This window comes from Macrobrachium rosenbergii, chromosome 15 (genome assembly GCF_040412425.1).
Source record: "Macrobrachium rosenbergii isolate ZJJX-2024 chromosome 15, ASM4041242v1, whole genome shotgun sequence".
In the NCBI taxonomy this organism is placed as follows: domain Eukaryota; kingdom Metazoa; phylum Arthropoda; class Malacostraca; order Decapoda; family Palaemonidae; genus Macrobrachium; species Macrobrachium rosenbergii.
In genome coordinates, this window is record NC_089755.1 from 49,080,121 (window position 1) to 49,086,391 (window position 6,271).

A 6,271-nucleotide genomic window follows, 5' to 3' on the forward strand; every position below is an offset into this window, starting at 1 on the left:
GAATCCTACGTTTACGCCATTTCTGGCACTTGCGAGGCGATTCTCATAATACATTCGCTCTCGTTTACAGCGATCTATCCGAAAAATCTCAAGAGAGAGAATCATTAGGCATGAAGCTGAGCCAGTGAAACAAAGCTCATACAAACATAACATATTAAAACTAAGGAGTTTAGATTACATAAAATATTACCAGTATGTAATTAACATGTACCGTATATATAAGGGAACGAGGACAGCTCAATACTTCATTCTTAGAGCAACAGTTAGATGAGCAAACAGTGACAACATTATTAAAGAGATTACCAGAAATCAATAATAAAATTTTCCAATGAAAAATGCCACCCAAAATAGATCACAAAAATATATATAGAAGTCACTGCTACCAATCATAAAGGTACAAAAAATGCCTTTTTCCCAAAAAACCACATATCCTATTACAAAGTCATAGTATTTTCCACTTTGAACAGAGTGCTATCGGTCGCATAACATATTGTTTGTAGTAACATGATTCCTATTCTCTCTCTCTCTCTCTCTCTCTCTCTCTCTCTCTCTCTCTCTCTCTCTCTCTCTCTCAAGGCCTAACTGATAACGCTTCACTTAGATTAGCAGCAGGAGAAGGAGCTAAAATAGAGCTTATAAAAACTTCAGGCGAAGTCAGCCAAAAAGCTTTTACCGAAAGACCAGACCCCGAAAAACTTTTCAAAGAGGTTAACTCGCGCCAAAGTACCTATGCCAGTGCTAACACACTTAACTCGCCAAACCAAAGCAAACAACGGACGTCTAACGAAAAGGAAGACAAACGAAAAACTTCTCTATCAAATAGCAAATCAAAGATAAATCTATTGGGAAATTTTAAAGGGAAATACAAACGAAACTAGACGGTATCTTGACAAATAGCGACACTACCTTTGGACCAGCAATACTGTATATATAAGAGGCTAAAGGAACACTGACATGTAGAATCGGTATGTGATTATATTTGACATACAGAATCTAGGTAAAAATACAAAATAACATTATTTAATGAGTGAAAACGAAAACATGTACATTCTACGAAATAATATAAAACCATGTTAATTAATGAGTGAACAATGAAGACATGTGGACTCTGAATAAAAATGCAAAAGCACATTACTTAATTAGTGAAAAATTAAGACATGGATGTTTTAAGTAAAATTACAAAACCACATTATTTAACTAGCGAAAAATGAAGACATGGAGACTTTGCGTCAAAATGCTAAACCATATTATTTAATGTGAGCAAAATAAAGGAAAGACGGCCAAATTGACGGCAATAACCTACAAAACACGTGGAAGTCCCCAAGTACCACATACATAAATCATGCGAAGACAAAATATTGTAAATCAAAATACCACAAAATCAATAAAAAAAAATATTGAAAAATAAAAATAAAAAGATAGCTGACATAATTCCTAATGACTCCGAACATTTTGACAAAATACGGTAAATAAAAAAGGCATAAAATTAATTTTAAAAATATTGAAAAATAAGAATAAAAAGAAAGCTAACAGAGTTGATAATGACCCCGAACGTTTCCGTAAATGGCAGCGATTACAAACATCACTTTATTCTTAAACGCATCCACAGGTGGAGTCTGCAATATATATCGCTCCCAGATGCGACCATTTACAACTCTAAAAGCGCACCCGTCTTAATATAAGACTTTCGCACAGCTCCAGCTCTCTCTCTCTCTCTCTCTCTCTCTCTCTCTCTCTCTCTCTCTCTCTCTCTCGGGCTAAACCTTCCACCCATTTCCAACGACCAAGCGGCCCTGGGTGAGAAAAGAAGGGATGCGGGTGCGGCGTGGCACTCCGCCTTTAAGCCCAAAATACACTTATGAACAAAGAGCAGCCCCGTATGAATATCACTAATGTGTTGGCAGGCATGATGAAGGAGAGAGAGAGAGAGAGAGAGAGAGAGAGAGAGAGAGAGAGAGAGAGAGAGAGAGAGAGAGAGAGAGAGAGAGAGAGAGGTGGGCACAAATGTAATAAAACATCTACCATGAATTAAATTGTAAAACACAATTGAATGGAATCATGTCAACGAGAGAGAGAGAGAGAGAGAGAGAGAGAGAGAGAGAGAGAGAGAGAGAGAGAGAGAGAGAGGGGGCATCAAATCTATACAATGACTTGCCTGAAAAGATTCGTATAATCAGCACAGAGAAAGACAGTGACAAAAAAAAGAAAAAGAAACCTCTTTCATGAAGAATTAACGAAGCATCGAGTGAATAAACCACTTGAAAATTAATACATTACCGAAAAAGTGTACGTTTAAGCAAAAAGGTTGACTTGTTTTGGGCCCTAAATCTACCAACTATTTCCACACCGCATAATGAAAGTCACTCACAGACTCAAGTTTTTCTAGCCTAAAAAATATGGCTACTAGACTAATACTGTCTCTCCTTATTCTGTCCAGCAAAAGATCACTCGTGGTGATTCCTTGATTCAGCGACCGCTTGGCTGGCAAAGGCCACTGTCATTAGCCACTTTCCAGTCAATCAAACACTCTCAAGTAGACTGTTCTGATTTTTCGAAAACCCAGTCTTTAGATGTTTCACTCTACCTCCTCTTCAGATCACGTACCTGGACCTCTTGTGTTCTATGTGTCTGGTATGGGAGACCCCGACCTTTGTCGGACACTTCTGAGAGGAACAGCCCGTTCAGGGCTGGAAGTATCAGAAGCACCACTGGTACTCAGGACTAGATGCTGTTATTACAGCAGATTTTACAGCCTACCATTGTAGGATGCGAAAGAACTCCCCGTAAGCTGTAATTGATGAAATCTCACCTTGTATCACTTCCATGTCATACAACAGCATAAAGGGTCTGCTTCAGTATTTCCCTTTTTCTAGACTGGAGGACGTGTCCCACTCAGCCGCGAAATTGCCTCTTATTTCATCCATCTCCAACTAAACAATCTCGCATGAGCTTTTGAAATTCGATATAAAAGAACAGCGCGAGTAAGTATTCATCACTTTATGAACATAAAGTACAAACCTTGAAGACTTATACATGAGGGCGCTTATAAGGATGAGGCAAACCACATCACTAAAAAACACCATTTTTAGAAACTTAAAAGAGGCCTATGGAGTCCAGGGGGTGGGCGCTACTGAATCACACAATAGAGCTAGAGGAAAATACCTAAGTGAGCAGCGGGTGGGAGCTGCTGAATCACAATAAAGCTAGAAGGAAATACGTGAGTGAATGAGTGAATGAGTTTACAGTCAAATAAGACCTAATTACAATTATCTCTAGGTTTTTGGTTGAGGTGGCTTGCACAATAAGACCTTCCGTTAACGGAATGAAATTATCTCCAAAATGGCGCTAATATGAGTGAAACAAATGGAAATCCAAAGTAAATAAATAAATAAATAAATAAATAAATAAATATATAAATATATTTTCGTTTCATTACTTTAAGACACAACACAACATACTGAGGCACTGTGTTCGGCTACAGCCCCATGTGTTTCCTTACGCCATGCTGCGACCCACTACAGTCATCTGAGTACCGGTAACCTAATTCGCGTACTAACAGAGGCTAATCGTGTATTATCGGAATGTACACATACCGATCCGCCCTTACCAAGGGACTCGACCTCTTATCTACTTCATACTGAGGTAAGCACAGCTACGGTAGTTCCCTTTACCTACGTAGCAATAGGTGTTGTCAGAACCTGGGTGGGCTACCAGTAATGAACTTCAGAAGCCGACGCTATAAATGAGCCGGGTCCCTTGCGTAAGATCACAGGCTTTGGCTTGGGACCCCATTCCATTAATCAATTAGTAAGGGATAGAGGGGAGGGTATACCTTACATAATCACCCTTCTAAGGCGAAGGGTGAACAGATGTGTGTATGTATGTTCATGTTTATATGTGTGTGTATATATATATATATATATATATATATATATATATATATATACATATATATAGATAGATAGATATACACATGCATATGTATATGTATATGTATATGTATACATATATATATATATATATATATATATATATATATATACATAATCATTAAGCTACAAATGTTTAATATCCAATTCACGCTACTTCGGGAGTGTACCCGACGGGGAACGATCACCGAAGGGGAATTATAGGTGATAAATGAATCGGTACCGCCTGGTCTCGATCCCTCGACACAGTACCTTCCAACGACTCTAGTCGACGGTAACCACTGAGCCATCAAGAGAGGTACCGATCCATTCATCGCATATAATTCCCCCTCGGCGATCATTTCCCATCGGGGATATTCCCAGTAGCGTGAATTGATATTAAATGACTCATGTACAGTATATATATGTAAGTGTATGTATATATATATATATATATATATATATATATATATATATATATATATATATATATATATATATATATATATATATATATATATATATATTCATATTCATATTTATATTTATATGTCTGTGTACATTACGTATCTGCCCACAGGCACATAACGCACGTGCAAAGGATTAATAAATTAATAAAAAAAAATGTACAAATTCCGAGAAAATTAATATCGTGCGTCCAAAAACCCTCACTCTGAAAGACCTCTGAAGAGGAGAGAAGAGAATCCGAGAAATCAAGTAAACAGAACGAAGGGCGGAAGAGGCCGATAGCAGCCTGAGAATAAGGAGGGGAAGGAGGAGGAGGAGGAGGAGGAGGAGGAGCCCAGGCGTAAAAAAAGTAACGACAAACAAAGCAATCCTTTGTTGCCCTTCTTTGAAGTCCCGGGAGGGCTTCGGTATCACAGTGAGCTTTGTATTTACTCATTACGATTCTAAGTTCGTTTAAATAGAGGCGTTTTTCATCTCAATTCACCTGACAGCGTAGAGTGATGGTTGGTGTTGCAGCTACTTTGCTGTTGTTGTTGTTTTAAATATCATTACGAAACATCAATCACAACAATAAATTTATAATTATTATCGCCATTAGTGCTACTGTTTCGCCTCTTAATAATTATGATAAAAAATATCATCATTACCAAACATCAGTCAAAATCATAATGATCATCATCATCAGTGCTATTGTTTCTCTCCGTAATCATTATAATAGAAATAAAAGAGAAAGCCTGAAACAATTTCTTGTTACAATATATCTAAATAATAACCAAATTAGTCGTGGGAGCTTTTAGAAAGTTTATTCAATTAACATTATCAAAATAGCCATCAAACTGACCGTTCGATATTGTGAGCTCAAGAACCCCAGAACACTCTTCACTGAACTTAATGTAATCCATAAGAAAGAAGAATACCTGTTTACTGCTAAGGTTAATACATGTGATTTTATTGACAGAACAATAAAAATGACATGTGATACGAATATTAATGGAGGGCTAATTTCTCGATGCATTTTATATATGGACACAATTATCTGGACTTCTCCTATCTTAGTTCAAACTCTGTTTATATATATATATATATATATATATATATATATATATATATATATATATATATATATATATATATATATATATAGTCATACTGTTCTAAGGAAATCCTTTGGAAGTTAATGAGTATTCAAGCTTTCTGTAAATTATATTTTAAAGACTGCATACTTTACTGATAATACTGCATAAAGACTGCGTAATTTATTAAAAATAACAAAAGCCAACAGAACAGCGGAGTGCTTCCTGGAATAGAAAAATAGTCCAGCTCCGAAAGAATAGCAGAAACGCATTCGAGGTTCAGGGGTGGGGGGTAGGGGGGGGCGTTGGAGGCTACCGATACTGAAGAACAGAAAACATTTCAATTTTCCACAACGCATTCAAATGCAATCCGAGCAGGATCTACCAATAAGATCTGAAATACGGGAGGGAGAGGGGGAAGGGGAGAGGGAAGGAGAGGGGAGGGAGGAGGGAAAGGAACAATGCATTAATTAGCTGAGCGAGAGAGAGAGAGAGAGAGAGAGAGAGAGAGAGAGAGAGAGAGAGAGAGAGAGAGAGAGAGGGCTCGACAGCCAGAGGTCATATTGAGTTTCGGTCAAGTATAGGCTAACTGGATTGCCGTTGTTAACAAATAAAAATAATCTTGCACAGTCGTAGCAGATAATGAAAGAAAATATTGGTCAACTGGAACTTTATTTACCACTATATTATTATTATTATTATTATTATTATTATTATTAGTAGTAGTAGTAGTAGTAGTAGTAGTAGTAGTAGTAGTAGCAGTAGTAGTAGTAGTAGTAGTAGTAGTAGTAGTAGCACTCTTGAGTGAATAAAGAACTTTGA